Raw genomic sequence first — 21,830 nt, 5'->3', positions numbered from 1 at the left:
TGTCGGAGTTTGATTTTCCCCATAGGGTTTCATTGATCGTGTACTCTTGAGTGTAGCACGGGCTGAGAAGGTCGCAGCCATGGGAAAGTTGACAGTTAAGCCTATCTAGTGACAACCCATCATAGGCTAGCTGGGTGATCTTGCAACTTTTATCATGCCGGAGTTTGATTTTCACCATAGGGTTTCATTGATCGCTTACTCGGCAACTTGTATGAAGCAGGATTTCTACTTTCCCCTTAGCGCTTCATTGATCTTGTACTCTTGAATGTAGCTCGGGCTGAGAATGACGCAGCCATGGGAAAGTTGACAGTTAAGCCTATCTAGTGACAGCCCATCATAGGCTAGCTGGGTGAGCTTGCAACTTGTACCATGTCGGAGTTTGATTTTCCCCATAGGGTTTCATTGATCGTGTACTCTTGAGTGTAGCTCGGGCTGAGAAGGTCGCAGCCATGGGAAAGTTGACAGTTAAGCCTATCTAGTGACAACCCATCATAGGCTAGCTGGGTGATCTTGTAACTTGTATCATGCCGGAGTTTGATTTTCACCATAGGGTTTCATTGATCGCTTACTCGGCAACTTGTATGAAGCAGGATTTCTACTTTCCCCTTAGCGCTTCATTGATCGTGTACTCTTGAGTGTAGCTCGGGCTGAGAATGACGCAGCCATGGGAAAGTTGACAGTTAAGCCTATCTAGTGACAGCCCATCATAGGCTAGCTGGGTGAGCTTGCAACTTGTACCATGTCGGAGTTTGATTTTCCCCATAGGGTTTCATTGATCGTGTACTCTTGAGTGTAGCTCGGGCTGAGAAGGTCGCAGCCATGGGAAAGTTGACAGTTAAGCCTATCTAGTGACAACCCATCATAGGCTAGCTGGGTGATCTTGCAACTTTTATCATGCCGGAGTTTGATTTTCACCATAGGGTTTCATTGATCGCTTACTCGGCAACTTGTATCAAGCAGGATTTCTACTTTCCCCTTAGCGCTTTATTGATCGTGTACTCTTGAATGTAGCTCGGGCTGAGAATGACGCAGCCATGGGAAAGTTGACAGTTAAGCCTATCTAGTGACAGCCCATCATAGGCTAGCTGGGTGAGCTTGCAACTTGTACCATGTCGGAGTTTGATTTTCCCCATAGGGTTTCATTGATCGTGTACTCTTGAGTGTAGCTCGGGCTGAGAAGGTCGCAGCCATGGGAAAGTTGACAGTTAAGCCTATCTAGTGACAACCCATCATAGGCTAGCTGGGTGATCTTGTAACTTGTATCATGCCGGAGTTTGATTTTCACCATAGGGTTTCATTGATCGCTTACTCGGCAACTTGTATGAAGCAGGATTTCTACTTTCCCCTTAGCGCTTCATTGATCGTGTACTCTTGAGTGTAGCTCGGGCTGAGAATGACGCAGCCATGGGAAAGTTGACAGTTAAGCCTATCTAGTGACAGCCCATCATAGGCTAGCTGGGTGAGCTTGCAACTTGTACCATGTCGGAGTTTGATTTTCCCCATAGGGTTTCATTGATCGTGTACTCTTGAGTGTAGCTCGGGCTGAGAAGGTCGCAGCCATGGGAAAGTTGACAGTTAAGCCTATCTAGTGACAACCCATCATAGGCTAGCTGGGTGATCTTGTAACTTGTATCATGCCGGAGTTTGATTTTCACCATAGGGTTTCATTGATCGCTTACTCTGCAACTTGTATCAAGCAGGATTTCTACTTTCCCCTTAGCGCTTCATTGATCGTGTACTCTTGAGTGTAGATCAGGCTGAGAATGACGCAGCCATGGGAAAGTTGACAGTTAAGCCTATCTAGTGACAGCCCATCATAGGCTAGCTGGGTGATCTTGCAACTTGTACCATGTCGGAGTTTGATTTTCCCCATACGGTTTCATTGATCGTGTACTCTTGAGTGTAGCTCGGGCTGAGAAGGTCGCAGCCATGGGAAAGTTGACAGTTAAGCCTATCTAGTGACAGCCCATCATAGGCTAGCTGGGTGATCTTGCAACTTGTACCATGTCGGAGTTTGATTTTCCCCATAGGGTTTCATTGATCGTGTACTCTTGAGTGTAGCTCGGGCTGAGAAGGTCGCAGCCATGGGAAAGTTGACAGTTAAGCCTATCTAGTGACAACCCATCATAGGCTAGCTGGGTGATCTTGTAACTTGTATCATGCCGGAGTTTGATTTTCACCATAGGGCTTCATTGATCGCTTACTCGGCAACTTGTATCAAGCAGGATTTCTACTTTCCCCTTAGCGCTTCATTGATCGTGTACTCTTGAGTGTAGCTCGGGCTGAGAATGACGCAGCCATGGGAAAGTTGACAGTTAAGCCTATCTAGTGACAGCCCATCATAGGCTAGCTGGGTGAGCTTGCAACTTGTACCATGTCGGAGTTTGATTTTCCCCATAGGGTTTCATTGATCGTGTACTCTTGAGTGTAGCTCGGGCTGAGAAGGTCGCAGCCATGGGAAAGTTGACAGTTAAGCCTATCTAGTGACAACCCATCATAGGCTAGCTGGGTGATCTTGTAACTTGTATCATGCCGGAGTTTGATTTTCACCATAGGGTTTCATTGATCGCTTACTCGGCAACTTGTATCAAGCAGGATTTCTACTTTCCCCTTAGCGCTTCATTGATCGTGTACTCTTGAGTGTAGCTCGGGCTGAGAATGACGCAGCCATGGGAAAGTTGACAGTTAAGCCTATCTAGTGACAGCCCATCATAGGCTAGCTGGGTGAGCTTGCAACTTGTACCATGTCGGAGTTTGATTTTCCCCATAGGGTTTCATTGATCGTGTACTCTTGAGTGTAGCTCGGGCTGAGAAGGTCGCAGCCATGGGAAAGTTGACAGTTAAGCCTATCTAGTGACAACCCATCATAGGCTAGCTGGGTGATCTTGTAACTTGTATCATGCCGGAGTTTGATTTTCACCATAGGGTTTCATTGATCGCTTACTCGGCAACTTGTATCAAGCAGGATTTCTACTTTCCCCTTAGCGCTTCATTGATCGTGTACTCTTGAGTGTAGATCGGGCTGAGAATGACGCAGCCATGGGAAAGTTGACAGTTAAGCCTATCTAGTGGACAGCCCATCATAGGGCTAGCTGGGTGATCTTGCAACTTGTACCATGTCGGAGTTTGATTTTCCCCATACGGTTTTCATTGATCGTGTACTCTTGAGTGTAGCTCGGGCTGAGAAGGTCGCAGCCATGGGAAAAGTTGACAGTTAAGCCTATCTAGTGACAACCCATCATAGGCTAGCTGGGTGATCTTGTAACTTGTATCATGCCGGAGTTTTGATTTTCACCATAGGGTTTCATTGATCGCTTACTCGGCAACTTGTATGAAGCAGGATTTCTACTTTTCCCCTTAGCGCTTCATTGATCTTGTACTCTTGAATGTAGCTCGGGCTGAGAATGACGCAGCCATGGGAAAGTTGGACAGTTAAGCCTATCTAGTGACAGCCCATCATAGGCTAGCTGGGTGAGCTTGCAACTTGTACCATGTCGGAGTTTGATTTTCCCCATAGGGTTTCATTGATCGTGTACTCTTGAGTGTAGCTCGGGCTGAGAAGGTCGCAGCCATGGGAAAGTTGACAGTTTAAGCCTATCTAGTGACAACCCATCATAGGCTAGCTGGGTGATCTTGTAACTTGTATCATGCCGGAGTTTGATTTTCACCATAGGGTTTCATTGATCGCTTACTCGGCAACTTGTATGAAGCAGGATTTCTACTTTCCCCTTAGCGCTTCATTGATCGTGTACTCTTGAGTGTAGCTCGGGCTGAGAATGACGCAGCCATGGGAAAGTTGACAGTTTAAGCCTATCTAGTGACAGCCCATCATAGGCTAGCTGGGTGAGCTTGCAACATGTACCATGTCGGAGTTTGATTTTTCCCCATAGGGTCTCATTGATCGTGTACTCTTGAGTGTAGCTCGGGCTGAGAAGGTCGCAGCCATGGGAAAGTTGACAGTTAAGCCTATCTAGTGACAACCCATCATAGGCTAGCTGGGTGATCTTGTAACTTGTATCATGCCGGAGTTTGATTTTCACCATAGGGTTTCATTGATCGCTTACTCGGCAACTTGTATCAAGCAGGATTTCTACTTTCCCCTTAGCGCTTCATTGATCGTGTACTCTTGAGTGTAGATCGGGCTGAGAATGACGCAGCCATGGGAAAGTTGACAGTTAAGCCTATCTAGTGACAGCCCATCATAGGCTAGCTGGGTGATCTTGCAACTTGTACCATGTCGGAGTTTGATTTTCCCCATACGGTTTCACTGATCGTGTACTCTTGAGTGTAGCTCGGGCTGAGAATTTCGCAGGCCATGGGATAGTTGACAGTTAAGCCTATCTAGTGACAACCCATCATAGGCTAGCTGGGTGATCTTGCAACTTTTATCATGCCGGAGTTTGATTTTCACCATAGGGTTTCATTGATCGCTTACTCGGCAACTTGTATGAAGCAGGATTTCTACTTTCCCCTTAGCGCTTCATTGATCGTGTACTCTTGAGTGTAGCTCGGGCTGAGAATGGACGCAGCCATGGGAAAAGTTGACAGTTAAGCCTATCTAGTGACAGCCCATCATAGGCTAGCTGGGGTGAGCTTGCACCTTGTACCATGTCGGAGTTTGATTTTCCCCATAGGGTTTCATTGATCGTGTACTCTTGAGTGTAGCTCGGGCTGAGAAGGTCGCAGCCATGGGAAAGTTGACAGTTAAGCCTATCTAGTGACAACCCATCATAGGCTAGCTGGGGTGATCTTGTAACTTGTATCATGCCGGAGTTTGATTTTCACCATAGGGTTTCATTGATCGCTTACTCGGCAACTTGTATGAAGCAGGATTTCTACTTTTCCCCTTAGCGCTTCATTGATCGTGTACTCTTGAGTGTAGCTCGGGCTGAGAATGACGCAGCCATGGGAAAGTTGACAGTTAAGCCTATCTAGTGACAGCCCATCATAGGCTAGCTGGGTGAGCTTGCAACTTGTACCATGTCGGAGTTTTGATTTTTCCCCATAGGGTTTTCATTGATCGTGTACTCTTGAGTGTAGCTCGGGCTGAGAAGGTCGCAGGCCATGGGAAAGTTGGACAGTTAAGCCTATCTAGTGACAACCCATCATAGGCTAGCTGGGTGATCTTGCAACTTTTATCATGCCGGAGTTTGATTTTCACCATAGGGTTTCATTGATCGCTTACTCGGCAACTTGTATGAAGCAGGATTTCTACTTTCCCCCTTAGCGCTTCATTGATCGTGTACTCTTGAATGTAGCTCGGGCTGAGAATGACGCAGCCATGGGAAAGTTGACAGTTAAGCCTATCTAGTGACAGGCCCATCATAGGCTAGCTGGGTGAGCTTGCAACTTGTACCATGTCGGAGTTTGATTTTCCCCATAGGGTTTCATTGATCGTGTACTCTTGAGTGTAGCTCGGGCTGAGAAGGTCGCAGCCATGGGAAAGTTGACAGTTTAAGCCTATCTAGTGACAACCCATCATAGGCTAGCTGGGTGATCTTGTAACTTGTATCATGCCGGAGTTTGATTTTCACCATAGGGTTTCATTGATCGCTTACTCGGCAACTTGTATGAAGCAGGATTTCTACTTTCCCCTTAGCGCTTCATTGATCGTGTACTCTTGAGTGTAGCTCGGGCTGAGAAGGTCGCAGCCATGGGAAAGTTGACAGTTAAGCCCTATCTAGTGACAACCCATCATAGGCTAGCTGGGTGATCTTGTAACTTGTATCATGCCGGAGTTTTGATTTTCACCATAGGGTTTCATTGATCGCTTACTCGGCAAACTTGTATGAAGCAGGATTTCTACTTTCCCCTTAGCGCTTCATTGATCGTGTACTCTTGAGTGTAGCTCGGGCTGAGAATGACGCAGCCATGGGAAAGTTGACAGTTAAGCCTATCTAGTGACAGCCCATCATAGGCTAGCTGGGTGAGCTTGCAACTTGTACCATGTCGGAGTTTTGATTTTCCCCATAGGGTTTCATTGATCGTGTACTCTTGAGTGTAGCTCGGGCTGAGAAGGTCGCAGCCATGGGAAAGTTGACAGTTAAGCCTATCTAGTGACAACCCATCATAGGCTAGCTGGGTGATCTTGTAACTTGTATCATGCCGGAGTTTGATTTTTCACCATAGGGGTTTTCATTGATCGCTTACTCTGCAACTTGTATCAAGCAGGATTTCTACTTTCCCCTTAGCGCTTCATTGATCGTGTACTCTTGAGTGTAGATCGGGCTGAGAATGACGCAGCCATGGGAAAGTTGACAGTTAAGCCTATCTAGTGACAGCCCATCATAGGCTAGCTGGGTGATCTTGCAACTTGTACCATGTCGGGAGTTTGATTTTCCCCATACGGTTTCATTGATCGTGTACTCTTGAGTGTAGCTCGGGCTGAGAAGGTCGCAGCCATGGGAAAGTTGACAGTTAAGCCTATCTAGTGACAGGCCCATCATAGGCTAGCTGGGTGATCTTGCAACTTGTACCATGTCGGGAGTTTGATTTTCCCCATAGGGTTTCATTGATCGTGTACTCTTGAGTGTAGCTCGGGCTGAGAAGGTCGCAGCCATGGGAAAGTTGACAGTTAAGCCTATCTAGTGACAAACCCATCATAGGCTAGCTGGGTGATCTTGTAACTTGTATCATGCCGGAGTTTGATTTTCACCATAGGGTTTCATTGATCGCTTACTCGGCAACTTGTATCAAGCAGGATTTCTACTTTCCCCTTAGCGCTTCATTGATCGTGTACTCTTGAGTGTAGCTCGGGGCTGAGAATGACGCAGCCATGGGAAAGTTGACAGTTAAGCCTATCTAGTGACAGCCCATCATAGGCTAGCTGGGTGAGCTTGCAACTTGTACCATGTCGGAGTTTTGATTTTCCCCATACGGTTTCATTGATCGTGTACTCTTGAGTGTAGCTCGGGCTGAGAAGGTCGCAGCCATGGGAAAGTTGACAGTTAAGCCTATCTAGTGACAACCCATCATAGGCTAGCTGGGTGATCTTGCAACTTTTATCATGCCGGAGTTTGATTTTCACCATAGGGTTTCATTGATCGCTTACTCGGCAACTTGTATGAAGCAGGATTTCTACTTTCCCCTTAGCGCTTCATTGATCGTGTACTCTTGAGTGTAGCTCGGGCTGAGAATGACGCAGCCATGGGAAAGTTGACAGTTATGCCTATCTAGTGACAGCCCATCATAGGCTAGCTGGGTGAGCTTGCAACTTGTACCATGTCGGAGTTTGATTTTCCCCATAGGGTTTCATTGATCGTGTACTCTTGAGTGTAGCTCGGGCTGAGAAGGTCGCAGCCATGGGAAAGTTGACAGTTAAGCCTATCTAGTGACAACCCATCATAGGCTAGCTGGGTGATCTTGTAACTTGTATCATGCCAGGGTTTGATTTTCACCATAGGGTTTCATTGATCGCTTACTCGGCAACTTGTATCAAGCAGGATTTCTACTTTCCCCTTAGCGCTTCATTGATCGTGTACTCTTGAGTGTAGCTCGGGCTGAGAATGACGCAGCCATGGGAAAGTTGACAGTTAAGCCTATCTAGTGACAGCCCATCATAGGCTAGCTGGGTGAGCTTGCAACTTGTACCATGTCGGAGTTTGATTTTCCCCATAGGGTTTCATTGATCGTGTACTCTTGAGTGTAGCTCGGGCTGAGAAGGTCGCAGCCATGGGAAAGTTGACAGTTAAGCCTATCTAGTGACAACCCATCATAGGCTAGCTGGGTGATCTTGCAACTTGTATCATGCCGGAGTTTGATTTTCACCATAGGGTTTCATTGATCGCTTACTCGGCAACTTGTATCAAGCAGGATTTCTACTTTCCCCTTAGCGCTTCATTGATCGTGTACTCTTGAGTGTAGATCGGGCTGAGAATGACGCAGCCATGGGAAAGTTGACAGTTAAGCCTATCTAGTGACAGCCTGTCATAGGCTAGCTGGGTAATCTTGCAACTTGTACCATGTCGGAGTTTGATTTTCCCCATAGGGTTTCATTGATCGTGTACTCTTGAGTGTAGCTCGGGCTGAGAAGGTCGCAGCCATGGGAAAGTTGACAGTTATGCCTATCTAGTGACAACCCATCATAGGCTAGCTGGGTGATCTTGCAACTTGTATCATGCCGGAGTTTGATTTTCACCATAGGGTTTCATTGATCGCTTACTCGGCAACTTGTATGAAGCAGGATTTCTACTTTCCCCTTAGCGCTTCATTGATCGTGTACTCTTGAGTGTAGCTCGGCCTGAGAATGACGCAGCCATGGGAAAGTTGACAGTTAAGCCTATCTAGTGACAACCCATCATAGGCTAGCTGGGTGAGCTTGCAACTTGTACCATGTCGGAGTTTGATTTTCCCCATAGGGTTTCATTGATCGTGTACTCTTGAGTGTAGCTCGGGCTGAGAAGGTCGCAGCCATGGGAAAGTTGACAGTTAAGCCTATCTAGTGACAACCCATCATAGGCTAGCTGGGTGATCTTGCAACTTGTATCATGCCGGAGTTTGATTTTCACCATAGGGTTTCATTGATCGCTTACTCGGCAACTTGTATCAAGCAGGATTTCTACTTTCCCCTTAGCGCTTCATTGATCGTGTACTCTTGAGTGTAGATCGGGCTGAGAATGACGCAGCCATGGGAAAGTTGACAGTTAAGCCTATCTAGTGACAGCCCATCATAGGCTAGCTGGGTGATCTTGCAACTTGTACCATGTCGGAGTTTGATTTTCCCCATACGGTTTCACTGATCGTGTACTCTTGAGTGTAGCTCGGGCTGAGAAGGTCGCAGCCATGGGAAAGTTGACAGTTAAGCCTATCTAGTGACAACCCATCATAGGCTAGCTGGGTGATCTTGCAACTTTTATCATGCCGGAGTTTGATTTTCACCATAGGGTTTCATTGATCGCTTACTCGGCAACTTGTATGAAGCAGGATTTCTACTTTCCCCTTAGCGCTTCATTGATCGTGTACTCTTGAGTGTAGATCGGGCTGAGAATGACGCAGCCATGGGAAAGTTGACAGTTAAGCCTATCTAGTGACAGCCCATCATAGGCTAGCTGGGTGAGCTTGCAACTTGTACCATGTCGGAGTTTGATTTTCCCCATAGGGTTTCATTGATCGTGTACTCTTGAGTGTAGCTCGGGCTGAGAAGGTCGCAGCCATGGGAAAGTTGACAGTTAAGCCTATCTAGTGACAACCCATCATAGGCTAGCTGGGTGATCTTGCAACTTTTATCATGCCGGAGTTTGATTTTCACCATAGGGTTTCATTGATCGCTTACTCGGCAACTTGTATGAAGCAGGATTTCTACTTTCCCCTTAGCGCTTCATTGATCGTGTACTCTTGAGTGTAGCTCGGGCTGAGAATGACGCAGCCATGGGAAAGTTGACAGTTAAGCCTATCTAGTGACAGCCCATCATAGGCTAGCTGGGTGAGCTTGCAACTTGTACCATGTCGGAGTTTGATTTTCCCCATAGGGTTTCATTGATCGTGTACTCTTGAGTGTAGCTCGGGCTGAGAAGGTCGCAGCCATGGGAAAGTTGACAGTTAAGCCTATCTAGTGACAACCCATCATAGGCTAGCTGGGTGATCTTGTAACTTGTATCATGCCGGAGTTTGATTTTCACCATAGGGTTTCATTGATCGCTTACTCGGCAACTTGTATCAAGCAGGATTTCTACTTTCCCCTTAGCGCTTCATTGATCGTGTACTCTTGAGTGTAGCTCGGGCTGAGAATGACGCAGCCATGGGAAAGTTGACAGTTAAGCCTATCTAGTGACAACCCATCATAGGCTAGCTGAGTGATCTTGCAACTTGTATCATGCCGGAGTTTGATTTTCACCATAGGGTTTCATTGATCGCTTACTCGGCAACTTGTATCAAGCAGGATTTCTACTTTCCCCTTAGCGCTTCATTGATCGTGTACTCTTGAGTGTAGATCGGGCTGAGAATGACGCAGCCATGGGAAAGTTGACAGTTAAGCCTATCTAGTGACAGCCCATCATAGGCTAGCTGGGTGATCTTGCAACTTGTACCATGTCGGAGTTTGATTTTCCCCATACGGTTTCATTGATCGTGTACTCTTGAGTGTAGCTCGGGCTGAGAAGGTCGCAGCCATGGGAAAGTTGACAGTTAAGCCTATCTAGTGACAACCCATCATAGGCTAGCTGGGTGATCTTGCAACTTTTATCATGCCGGAGTTTGATTTTCACCATAGGGTTTCATTGATCGCTTACTCGGCAACTTGTATGAAGCAGGATTTCTACTTTCCCCTTAGCGCTTCATTGATCGTGTACTCTTGAGTGTAGCTCGGGCTGAGAATGACGCAGCCATGGGAAAGTTGACAGTTAAGCCTATCTAGTGACAGCCCATCATAGGCTAGCTGGGTGAGCTTGCAACTTGTACCATGTCGGAGTTTGATTTTCCCCATAGGGTTTCATTGATCGTGTACTCTTGAGTGTAGCTCGGGCTGAGAAGGTCGCAGCCATGGGAAAGTTGACAGTTAAGCCTATCTAGTGACAACCCATCATAGGCTAGCTGGGTGATCTTGTAACTTGTATCATGCCGGAGTTTGATTTTCACCATAGGGTTTCATTGATCGCTTACTCGGCAACTTGTATCAAGCAGGATTTCTACTTTCCCCTTAGCGCTTCATTGATCGTGTACTCTTGAGTGTAGCTCGGGCTGAGAATGACGCAGCCATGGGAAAGTTGACAGTTAAGCCTATCTAGTGACAGCCCATCATAGGCTAGCTGGGTGAGCTTGCAACTTGTACCATGTCGGAGTTTGATTTTCCCCATAGGGTTTCATTGATCGTGTACTCTTGAGTGTAGCTCGGGCTGAGAAGGTCGCAGCCATGGGAAAGTTGACAGTTAAGCCTATCTAGTGACAACCCATCATAGGCTAGCTGGGTGATCTTGTAACTTGTATCATGCCGGAGTTTGATTTTCACCATAGGGTTTCATTGATCGCTTACTGGGCAACTTGTATCAAGCAGGATTTCTACTTTCCCCTTAGCGCTTCATTGATCGTGTACTCTTGAGTGTAGCTCGGGCTGAGAATGACGCAGCCATGGGAAAGTTGACAGTTAAGCCTATCTAGTGACAGCCCATCATAGGCTAGCTGGGTGAGCTTGCAACTTGTACCATGTCGGAGTTTGATTTTCCCCATAGGGTTTCATTGATCGTGTACTCTTGAGTGTAGCTCGGGCTGAGAAGGTCGCAGCCATGGGAAAGTTGACAGTTAAGCCTATCTAGTGACAACCCATCATAGGCTAGCTGGGTGATCTTGTAACTTGTATCATGCCGGAGTTTGATTTTCACCATAGGGTTTCATTGATCGCTTACTCGGCAACTTGTATCAAGCAGGATTTCTACTTTCCCCTTAGCGCTTCATTGATCGTGTACTCTTGAGTGTAGATCGGGCTGAGAATGACGCAGCCATGGGAAAGTTGACAGTTAAGCCTATCTAGTGACAGCCCATCATAGGCTAGCTGGGTGATCTTGCAACTTGTACCATGTCGGAGTTTGATTTTCCCCATACGGTTTCACTGATCGTGTACTCTTGAGTGTAGCTCGGGCTGAGAAGGTCGCAGCCATGGGAAAGTTGACAGTTAAGCCTATCTAGTGACAACCCATCATAGGCTAGCTGGGTGATCTTGCAACTTTTATCATGCCGGAGTTTGATTTTCACCATAGGGTTTAATTGATCGCTTACTCGGCAACTTGTATGAAGCAGGATTTCTACTTTCCCCTTAGCGCTTCATTGATCGTGTACTCTTGAGTGTAGATCGGGCTGAGAATGACGCAGCCATGGGAAAGTTGACAGTTAAGCCTATCTAGTGACAGCCCATCATAGGCTAGCTGGGTGAGCTTGCAACTTGTACCATGTCGGAGTTTGATTTTCCCCATAGGGTTTCATTGATCGTGTACTCTTGAGTGTAGCTCGGGCTGAGAAGGTCGCAGCCATGGGAAAGTTGACAGTTAAGCCTATCTAGTGACAACCCATCATAGGCTAGCTGGGTGATCTTGCAACTTTTATCATGCCGGAGTTTGATTTTCACCATAGGGTTTCATTGATCGCTTACTCGGCAACTTGTATGAAGCAGGATTTCTACTTTCCCCTTAGCGCTTCATTGATCGTGTACTCTTGAGTGTAGCTCGGGCTGAGAATGACGCAGCCATGGGAAAGTTGACAGTTAAGCCTATCTAGTGACAGCCCATCATAGGCTAGCTGGGTGAGCTTGCAACTTGTACCATGTCGGAGTTTGATTTTCCCCATAGGGTTTCATTGATCGTGTACTCTTGAGTGTAGCTCGGGCTGAGAAGGTCGCAGCCATGGGAAAGTTGACAGTTAAGCCTATCTAGTGACAACCCATCATAGGCTAGCTGGGTGATCTTGTAACTTGTATCATGCCGGAGTTTGATTTTCACCATAGGGTTTCATTGATCGCTTACTCGGCAACTTGTATCAAGCAGGATTTCTACTTTCCCCTTAGCGCTTCATTGATCGTGTACTCTTGAGTGTAGCTCGGGCTGAGAATGACGCAGCCATGGGAAAGTTGACAGTTAAGCCTATCTAGTGACAACCCATCATAGGCTAGCTGGGTGATCTTGCAACTTGTATCATGCCGGAGTTTGATTTTCACCATAGGGTTTCATTGATCGCTTACTCGGCAACTTGTATCAAGCAAGATTTCTACTTTCCCCTTAGCGCTTCATTGATCGTGTACTCTTGAGTGTAGATCGGGCTGAGAATGACGCAGCCATGGGAAAGTTGACAGTTAAGCCTATCTAGTGACAGCCCATCATAGGCTAGCTGGGTGATCTTGCAACTTGTACCATGTCGGAGTTTGATTTTCCCCATACGGTTTCATTGATCGTGTACTCTTGAGTGTAGCTCGGGCTGAGAAGGTCGCAGCCATGGGAAAGTTGACAGTTAAGCCTATCTAGTGACAACCCATCATAGGCTAGCTGGGTGATCTTGCAACTTTTATCATGCCGGAGTTTGATTTTCACCATAGGGTTTCATTGATCGCTTACTCGGCAACTTGTATGAAGCAGGATTTCTACTTTCCCCTTAGCGCTTCATTGATCGTGTACTCTTGAGTGTAGCTCGGGCTGAGAATGACGCAGCCATGGGAAAGTTGACAGTTAAGCCTATCTAGTGACAGCCCATCATAGGCTAGCTGGGTGAGCTTGCAACTTGTACCATGTCGGAGTTTGATTTTCCCCATAGGGTTTCATTGATCGTGTACTCTTGAGTGTAGCTCGGGCTGAGAAGGTCGCAGCCATGGGAAAGTTGACAGTTAAGCCTATCTAGTGACAACCCATCATAGGCTAGCTGGGTGATCTTGTAACTTGTATCATGCTGGAGTTTGATTTTCACCATAGGGTTTCATTGATCGCTTACTCGGCAACTTGTATCAAGCAGGATTTCTACTTTCCCCTTAGCGCTTCATTGATCGTGTACTCTTGAGTGTAGCTCGGGCTGAGAATGACGCAGCCATGGGAAAGTTGACAGTTAAGCCTATCTAGTGACAGCCCATCATAGGCTAGCTGGGTGAGCTTGCAACTTGTACCATGTCGGAGTTTGATTTTCCCCATAGGGTTTCATTGATCGTGTACTCTTGAGTGTAGCTCGGGCTGAGAAGGTCGCAGCCATGGGAAAGTTGACAGTTAAGCCTATCTAGTGACAACCCATCATAGGCTAGCTGGGTGATCTTGCAACTTGTATCATGCCGGAGTTTGATTTTCACCATAGGGTTTCATTGATCGCTTACTCGGCAACTTGTATCAAGCAGGATTTCTACTTTCCCCTTAGCGCTTCATTGATCGTGTACTCTTGAGTGTAGCTCGGGCTGAGAATGACGCAGCCATGGGAAAGTTGACAGTTAAGCCTATCTAGTGACAGCCCATCATAGGCTAGCTGGGTGAGCTTGCAACTTGTACCATGTCGGAGTTTGATTTTCCCCATAGGGTTTCATTGATCGTGTACTCTTGAGTGTAGCTCGGGCTGAGAAGGTCGCAGCCATGGGAAAGTTGACAGTTAAGCCTATCTAGTGACAACCCATCATAGGCTAGCTGGGTGATCTTGTAACTTGTATCATGCCGGAGTTTGATTTTCACCATAGGGTTTCATTGATCGCTTACTCGGCAACTTGTATCAAGCAGGATTTCTACTTTTCCCTTAGCGCTTCATTGATCGTGTACTCTTGAGTGTAGATCGGGCTGAGAATGACGCAGCCATGGGAAAGTTGACAGTTAAGCCTATCTAGTGACAGCCCATCATAGGCTAGCTGGGTGATCTTGCAACTTGTACCATGTCGGAGTTTGATTTTCCCCATAGGGTTTCATTGATCGTGTACTCTTGAGTGTAGCTCGGGCTGAGAAGGTCGCAGCCATGGGAAAGTTGACAGTTATGCCTATCTAGTGACAACCCATCATAGGCTAGCTGGGTGATCTTGCAACTTGTATCATGCCGGAGTTTGATTTTCACCATAGGGTTTCATTGATCGCTTACTCGGCAACTTGTATCAAGCAGGATTTCTACTTTCCCCTTAGCGCTTCATTGATCGTGTACTCTTGAGTGTAGATCGGGCTGAGAATGACGCAGCCATGGGAAAGTTGACAGTTAAGCCTATCTAGTGACAGCCCATCATAGGCTAGCTGGGTGATCTTGCAACTTGTACCATGTCGGAGTTTGATTTTCCCCATACGGTTTCACTGATCGTGTACTCTTGAGTGTAGCTCGGGCTGAGAAGGTCGCAGCCATGGGAAAGTTGACAGTTAAGCCTATCTAGTGACAACCCATCATAGGCTAGCTGGGTGATCTTGCAACTTTTATCATGCCGGAGTTTGATTTTCACCATAGGGTTTCATTGATCGCTTACTCGGCAACTTGTATGAAGCAGGATTTCTACTTTCCCCTTAGCGCTTCATTGATCGTGTACTCTTGAGTGTAGCTCGGGCTGAGAATGACGCAGCCATGGGAAAGTTGACAGTTAAGCCTATCTAGTGACAGCCCATCATAGGCTAGCTGGGTGAGCTTGCAACTTGTACCATGTCGGAGTTTGATTTTCCCCATAGGGTTTCATTGATCGTGTACTCTTGAGTGTAGCTCGGGCTGAGAAGGTCGCAGCCATGGGAAAGTTGACAGTTAAGCCTATCTAGTGACAACCCATCATAGGCTAGCTGGGTGATCTTGCAACTTTTATCATGCCGGAGTTTGATTTTCACCATAGGGTTTCATTGATCGCTTACTCGGCAACTTGTATGAAGCAGGATTTCTATTTTCCCCTTAGCGCTTCATTGATCGTGTACTCTTGAGTGTAGCTCGGGCTGAGAATGACGCAGCCATGGGAAAGTTGACAGTTAAGCCTATCTAGTGACAGCCCATCATAGGCTAGCTGGGTGAGCTTGCAACTTGTACCATGTCGGAGTTTGATTTTCCCCATAGGGTTTCATTGATCGTGTACTCTTGAGTGTAGCTCGGGCTGAGAAGGTCGCAGCCATGGGAAAGTTGACAGTTAAGCCTATCTAGTGACAACCCATCATAGGCTAGCTGGGTGATCTTGTAACTTGTATCATGCCGGAGTTTGATTTTCACCATAGGGTTTCATTGATCGCTTACTCGGCAACTTGTATCAAGCAGGATTTCTACTTTCCCCTTAGCGCTTCATTGATCGTGTACTCTTGAGTGTAGATCGGGCTGAGAATGACGCAGCCATGGGAAAGTTGACAGTTAAGCCTATCTAGTGACAGCCTGTCATAGGCTAGCTGGGTAATCTTGCAACTTGTACCATGTCGGAGTTTGATTTTCCCCATAGGGTTTCATTGATCGTGTACTCTTGAGTGTAGCTCGGGCTGAGAAGGTCGCAGCCATGGGAAAGTTGACAGTTATGCCTATCTAGTGACAACCCATCATAGGCTAGCTGGGTGATCTTGCAACTTGTATCATGCCGGAGTTTGATTTTCACCATAGGGTTTCATTGATCGCTTACTCGGCAACTTGTATGAAGCAGGATTTCTACTTTCCCCTTAGCGCTTCATTGATCGTGTACTCTTGAGTGTAGCTCGGCCTGAGAATGACGCAGCCATGGGAAAGTTGACAGTTAAGCCTATCTAGTGACAGCCCATCAAAGGCTAGCTGGGTGAGCTTGCAACTTGTACCATGTCGGAGTTTGATTTTCCCCATAGGGTTTCATTGATCGTGTACTCTTGAGTGTAGCTCGGGCTGAGAAGGTCGCAGCCATGGGAAAGTTGACAGTTATGCCTATCTAGTGACAACCCATCATAGGCTAGCTGGGTGATCTTGCAACTTGTATCATGCCGGAGTTTGATTTTCACCATAGGGTTTCATTGATCGCTTACTCGGCAACTTGTATGAAGCAGGATTTCTACTTTCCCCTTAGCGCTTCATTGATCGTGTACTCTTGAGTGTAGCTCGGGCTGAGAATGACGCAGCCATGAGAAAGTTGACAGTTAAGCCTATCTAGTGACAGCCCATCATAGGCTAGCTGGGTGAGCTTGCAACTTGTACCATGTCGGAGTTTGATTTTCCCCATAGGGTTTCATTGATCGTGTACTCTTGAGTGTAGCTCGGGCTGAGAAGGTCGCAGCCATGGGAAAGTTGACAGTTAAGCCTATCTAGTGACAACCCATCATAGGCTAGCTGGGTGATCTTGCAACTTGTATCATGCCGGAGTTTGATTTTCACCATAGGGTTTCATTGATCGCTTACTCGGCAACTTGTATGAAGCAGGATTTCTACTTTCCCCTTAGCGCTTCATTGATCGTGTACTCTTGAGTGTAGCTCGGGCTGAGAATGACGCAGCCATGGGAAAGTTGACAGTTAAGCCTATCTAGTGACAGCCCATCATAGGCTAGCTGGGTGAGCTTGCAACTTGTACCATGTCGGAGTTTGATTTTCCCCATAGGGTTTCATTGATCGTGTACTCTTGAGTGTAGCTCGGGCTGAGAAGGTCGCAGCCATGGGAAAGTTGACAGTTAAGCCTATCTAGTGACAACCCATCATAGGCTAGCTGGGTGATCTTGTAACTTGTATCATGCCGGAGTTTGATTTTCACCATAGGGTTTCATTGATCGCTTACTCGGCAACTTGTATCAAGCAGGATTTCTACTTTCCCCTTAGCGCTTCATTGATCGTGTACTCTTGAGTGTAGATCGGGCTGAGAATGACGCAGCCATGGGAAAGTTGACAGTTAAGCCTATCTAGTGACAGCCCATCATAGGCTAGCTGGGTGATCTTGCAACTTGTACCATGTCGGAGTTTGATTTTCCCCATACGGTTTCACTGATCGTGTACTCTTGAGTGTAGCTCGGGCTGAGAAGGTCGCAGCCATGGGAAAGTTGACAGTTAAGCCTATCTAGTGACAACCCATCATAGGCTAGCTGGGTGATCTTGCAACTTTTATCATGCCGGAGTTTGATTTTCACCATAGGGTTTCATTGATCGCTTACTCGGCAACTTGTATGAAGCAGGATTTCTACTTTCCCCTTAGCGCTTCATTGATCGTGTACTCTTGAGTGTAGCTCGGGCTGAGAATGACGCAGCCATGGGAAAGTTGACAGTTAAGCCTATCTAGTGACAGCCCATCATAGGCTAGCTGGGTGAGCTTGCAACTTGTACCATGTCGGAGTTTGATTTTCCCCATAGGGTTTCATTGATCGTGTACTCTTGAGTGTAGCTCGGGCTGAGAAGGTCGCAGCCATGGGAAAGTTGACAGTTAAGCCTATCTAGTGACAACCCATCATAGGCTAGCTGGGTGATCTTGCAACTTTTATCATGCCGGAGTTTGATTTTCACCATAGGGTTTCATTGATCGCTTACTCGGCAACTTGTATCAAGCAGGATTTCTACTTTCCCCTTAGCGCTTCATTGATCGTGTACTCTTGAGTGTAGCTCGGGCTGAGAATGACGCAGCCATGGGAAAGTTGACAGTTAAGCCTATCTAGTGACAGCCCATCATAGGCTAGCTGGGTGAGCTTGCAACTTGTACCATGTCGGAGTTTGATTTTCCCCATAGGGTTTCATTGATCGTGTACTCTTGAGTGTAGCTCGGGCTGAGAAGGTCGCAGCCATGGGAAAGTTGACAGTTAAGCCTATCTAGTGACAACTCATCATAGGCTAGCTGGGTGATCTTGTAACTTGTATCATGCCGGAGTTTGATTTTCACCATAGGGTTTCATTGATCGCTTATTCGGCAACTTGTATCAAGCAGGATTTCTACTTTCCCCTTAGCGCTTCATTGATCGTGTACTCTTGAGTGTAGATCGGGCTGAGAATGACGCAGCCATGGGAAAGTTGACAGTTAAGCCTATCTAGTGACAGCCTGTCATAGGCTAGCTGGGTAATCTTGCAACTTGTACCATGTCGGAGTTTGATTTTCCCCATAGGGTTTCATTGATCGTGTACTCTTGAGTGTAGCTCGGGCTGAGAAGGTCGCAGCCATGGGAAAGTTGACAGTTATGCCTATCTAGTGACAACCCATCATAGGCTAGCTGGGTGATCTTGCAACTTGTATCATGCCGGAGTTTGATTTTCACCATAGGGTTTCATTGATCGCTTACTCGGCAACTTGTATGAAGCAGGATTTCTACTTTCCCCTTAGCGCTTCATTGATCGTGTACTCTTGAGTGTAGCTCGGGCTGAGAATGACGCAGCCATGGGAAAGTTGACAGTTAAGCCTATCTAGTGACAGCCCATCATAGGCTAGCTGGGTGAGCTTGCAACTTGTACCATGTCGGAGTTTGATTTTCCCCATAGGGTTTCATTGATCGTGTACTCTTGAGTGTAGCTCGGGCTGAGAAGGTCGCAGCCATGGGAAAGTTGACAGTTAAGCCTATCTAGTGACAACCCATCATAGGCTAGCTGGGTGATCTTGTAACTTGTATCATGCCGGAGTTTGATTTTCACCATAGGGTTTCATTGATCGCTTACTCGGCAACTTGTATCAAGCAGGATTTCTACTTTCCCCTTAGCGCTTCATTGATCGTGTACTCTTGAGTGTAGCTCGGGCTGAGAATGACGCAGCCATGGGAAAGTTGACAGTTAAGCCTATCTAGTGACAGCCCATCATAGGCTAGCTGGGTGAGCTTGCAACTTGTACCATGTCGGAGTTTGATTTTCCCCATACGGTTTCACTGATCGTGTACTCTTGAGTGTAGCTCGGGCTGAGAAGGTCGCAGCCATGGGAAAGTTGACAGTTAAGCCTATCTAGTGACAACCCATCATAGGCTAGCTGGGTGATCTTGCAACTTGTATCATGCCGGAGTTTGATTTTCACCATAGGGTTTCATTGATCGCTTACTCGGCAACTTGTATCAAGCAGGATTTCTACTTTCCCCTTAGCGCTTCATTGATCGTGTACTCTTGAGTGTAGATCGGGCTAAGAATGACGCAGCCATGGGAAAGTTGACAGTTAAGCCTATCTAGTGACAGCCCATCATAGGCTAGCTGGGTGAGCTTGCAACTTGTACCATGTCGGAGTTTGATTTTCCCCATAGGGTTTCATTGATCGTGTACTCTTGAGTGTAGCTCGGGCTGAGAAGGTCGCAGCCATGGGAAAGTTGACAGTTAAGCCTATCTAGTGACAACCCATCATAGGCTAGCTGGGTGATCTTGCAACTTGTATCATGCCGGAGTTTGATTTTCACCATAGGGTTTCATTGATCGCTTACTCGGCAACTTGTATCAAGCAGGATTTCTACTTTCCCCTTAGCGCTTCATTGATCGTGTACTCTTGAGTGTAGATCGGGCTGAGAATGACGCAGCCATGGGAAAGTTGACAGTTAAGCCTATCTAGTGACAGCCTGTCATAGGCTAGCCGGGTAATCTTGCAACTTGTACCATGTCGGAGTTTGATTTTCCCCATAGGGTTTCATTGATCGTGTACTCTTGAGTGTAGCTCGGGCTGAGAAGGTCGCAGCCATGGGAAAGTTGACAGTTATGCCTATCTAGTGACAACCCATCATAGGCTAGCTGGGTGATCTTGCAACTTGTATCATGCCGGAGTTTGATTTTCACCATAGGGTTTCATTGATCGCTTACTCGGCAACTTGTATGAAGCAGGATTTCTACTTTCCCCTTAGCGCTTCATTGATCGTGTACTCTTGAGTGTAGCTCGGGCTGAGAATGACGCAGCCATGAGAAAGTTGACAGTTAAGCCTATCTAGTGACAGCCCATCATAGGCTAGCTGGGTGAGCTTGCAACTTGTACCATGTCGGAGTTTGATTTTCCCCATAGGGTTTCATTGATCGTGTACTCTTGAGTGTAGCTCGGGCTGAGAAGGTCGCAGCCATGGGAAAGTTGACAGTTAAGTCTATCTAGTGACAACCCATCATAGGCTAGCTGGGTGATCTTGCAACTTGTATCATGCCGGAGTTTGATTTTCACCATAGGGTTTCATTGATCGCTTACTCGGCAACTTGTATCAAGCAGGATTTCTACTTTCCCCTTAGCGCTTCATTGATCGTGTACTCTTGAGTGTAGATCGGGCTGAGAATGACGCAGCCATGGGAAAGTTGACAGTTAAGCCTATCTAGTGACAGCCTGTCATAGGCTAGCCGGGTAATCTTGCAACTTGTACCATGTCGGAGTTTGATTTTCCCCATAGGGTTTCATTGATCGTGTACTCTTGAGTGTAGCTCGGGCTGAGAAGGTCGCAGCCATGGGAAAGTTGACAGTTATGCCTATCTAGTGACAACCCATCATAGGCTAGCTGGGTGATCTTGCAACTTGTATCATGCCGGAGTTTGATTTTCACCATAGGGTTTCATTGATCGCTTACTCGGCAACTTGTATGAAGCAGGATTTCTACTTTCCCCTTAGCGCTTCATTGATCGTGTACTCTTGAGTGTAGCTCGGGCTGAGAATGACGCAGCCATGAGAAAGTTGACAGTTAAGCCTATCTAGTGACAGCCCATCATAGGCTAGCTGGGTGAGCTTGCAACTTGTACCATGTCGGAGTTTGATTTTCCCCATAGGGTTTCATTGATCGTGTACTCTTGAGTGTAGCTCGGGCTGAGAAGGTCGCAGCCATGGGAAAGTTGACAGTTAAGCCTATCTAGTGACAACCCATCATAGGCTAGCTGGGTGATCTTGTAACTTGTATCATGCCGGAGTTTGATTTTCACCATAGGGTTTCATTGATCGCTTACTCGGCAACTTGTATCAAGCAGGATTTCTACTTTCCCCTTAGCGCTTCATTGATCGTGTACTCTTGAGTGTAGATCGGGCTGAGAATGACGCAGCCATGGGAAAGTTGACAGTTAAGCCTATCTAGTGACAGCCCATCATAGGCTAGCTGGGTGATCTTGCAACTTGTACCATGTCGGAGTTTGATTTTCCCCATACGGTTTCACTGATCGTGTACTCTTGAGTGTAGCTCGGGCTGAGAAGGTCGCAGCCATGGGAAAGTTGACAGTTAAGCCTATCTAGTGACAACCCATCATAGGCTAGCTGGGTGATCTTGCAACTTTTATCATGCCGGAGTTTGATTTTCACCATAGGGTTTCATTGATCGCTTACTCGGCAACTTGTATGAAGCAGGATTTCTACTTTCCCCTTAGCGCTTCATTGATCGTGTACTCTTGAGTGTAGCTCGGGCTGAGAATGACGCAGCCATGGGAAAGTTGACAGTTAAGCCTATCTAGTGACAGCCCATCATAGGCTAGCTGGGTGAGCTTGCAACTTGTACCATGTCGGAGTTTGATTTTCCCCATAGGGTTTCATTGATCGTGTACTCTTGAGTGTAGCTCGGGCTGAGAAGGTCGCAGCCATGGGAAAGTTGACAGTTAAGCCTATCTAGTGACAACCC

The sequence above is a fragment of the Leptodactylus fuscus genome, chromosome 10 (assembly GCF_031893055.1).
Source record: "Leptodactylus fuscus isolate aLepFus1 chromosome 10, aLepFus1.hap2, whole genome shotgun sequence".
Taxonomy (NCBI): Eukaryota; Metazoa; Chordata; class Amphibia; order Anura; family Leptodactylidae; genus Leptodactylus; species Leptodactylus fuscus.
The sequence above is the reverse complement of the archived record's forward strand: the minus strand, read 5'-3'. Positions refer to the sequence as shown.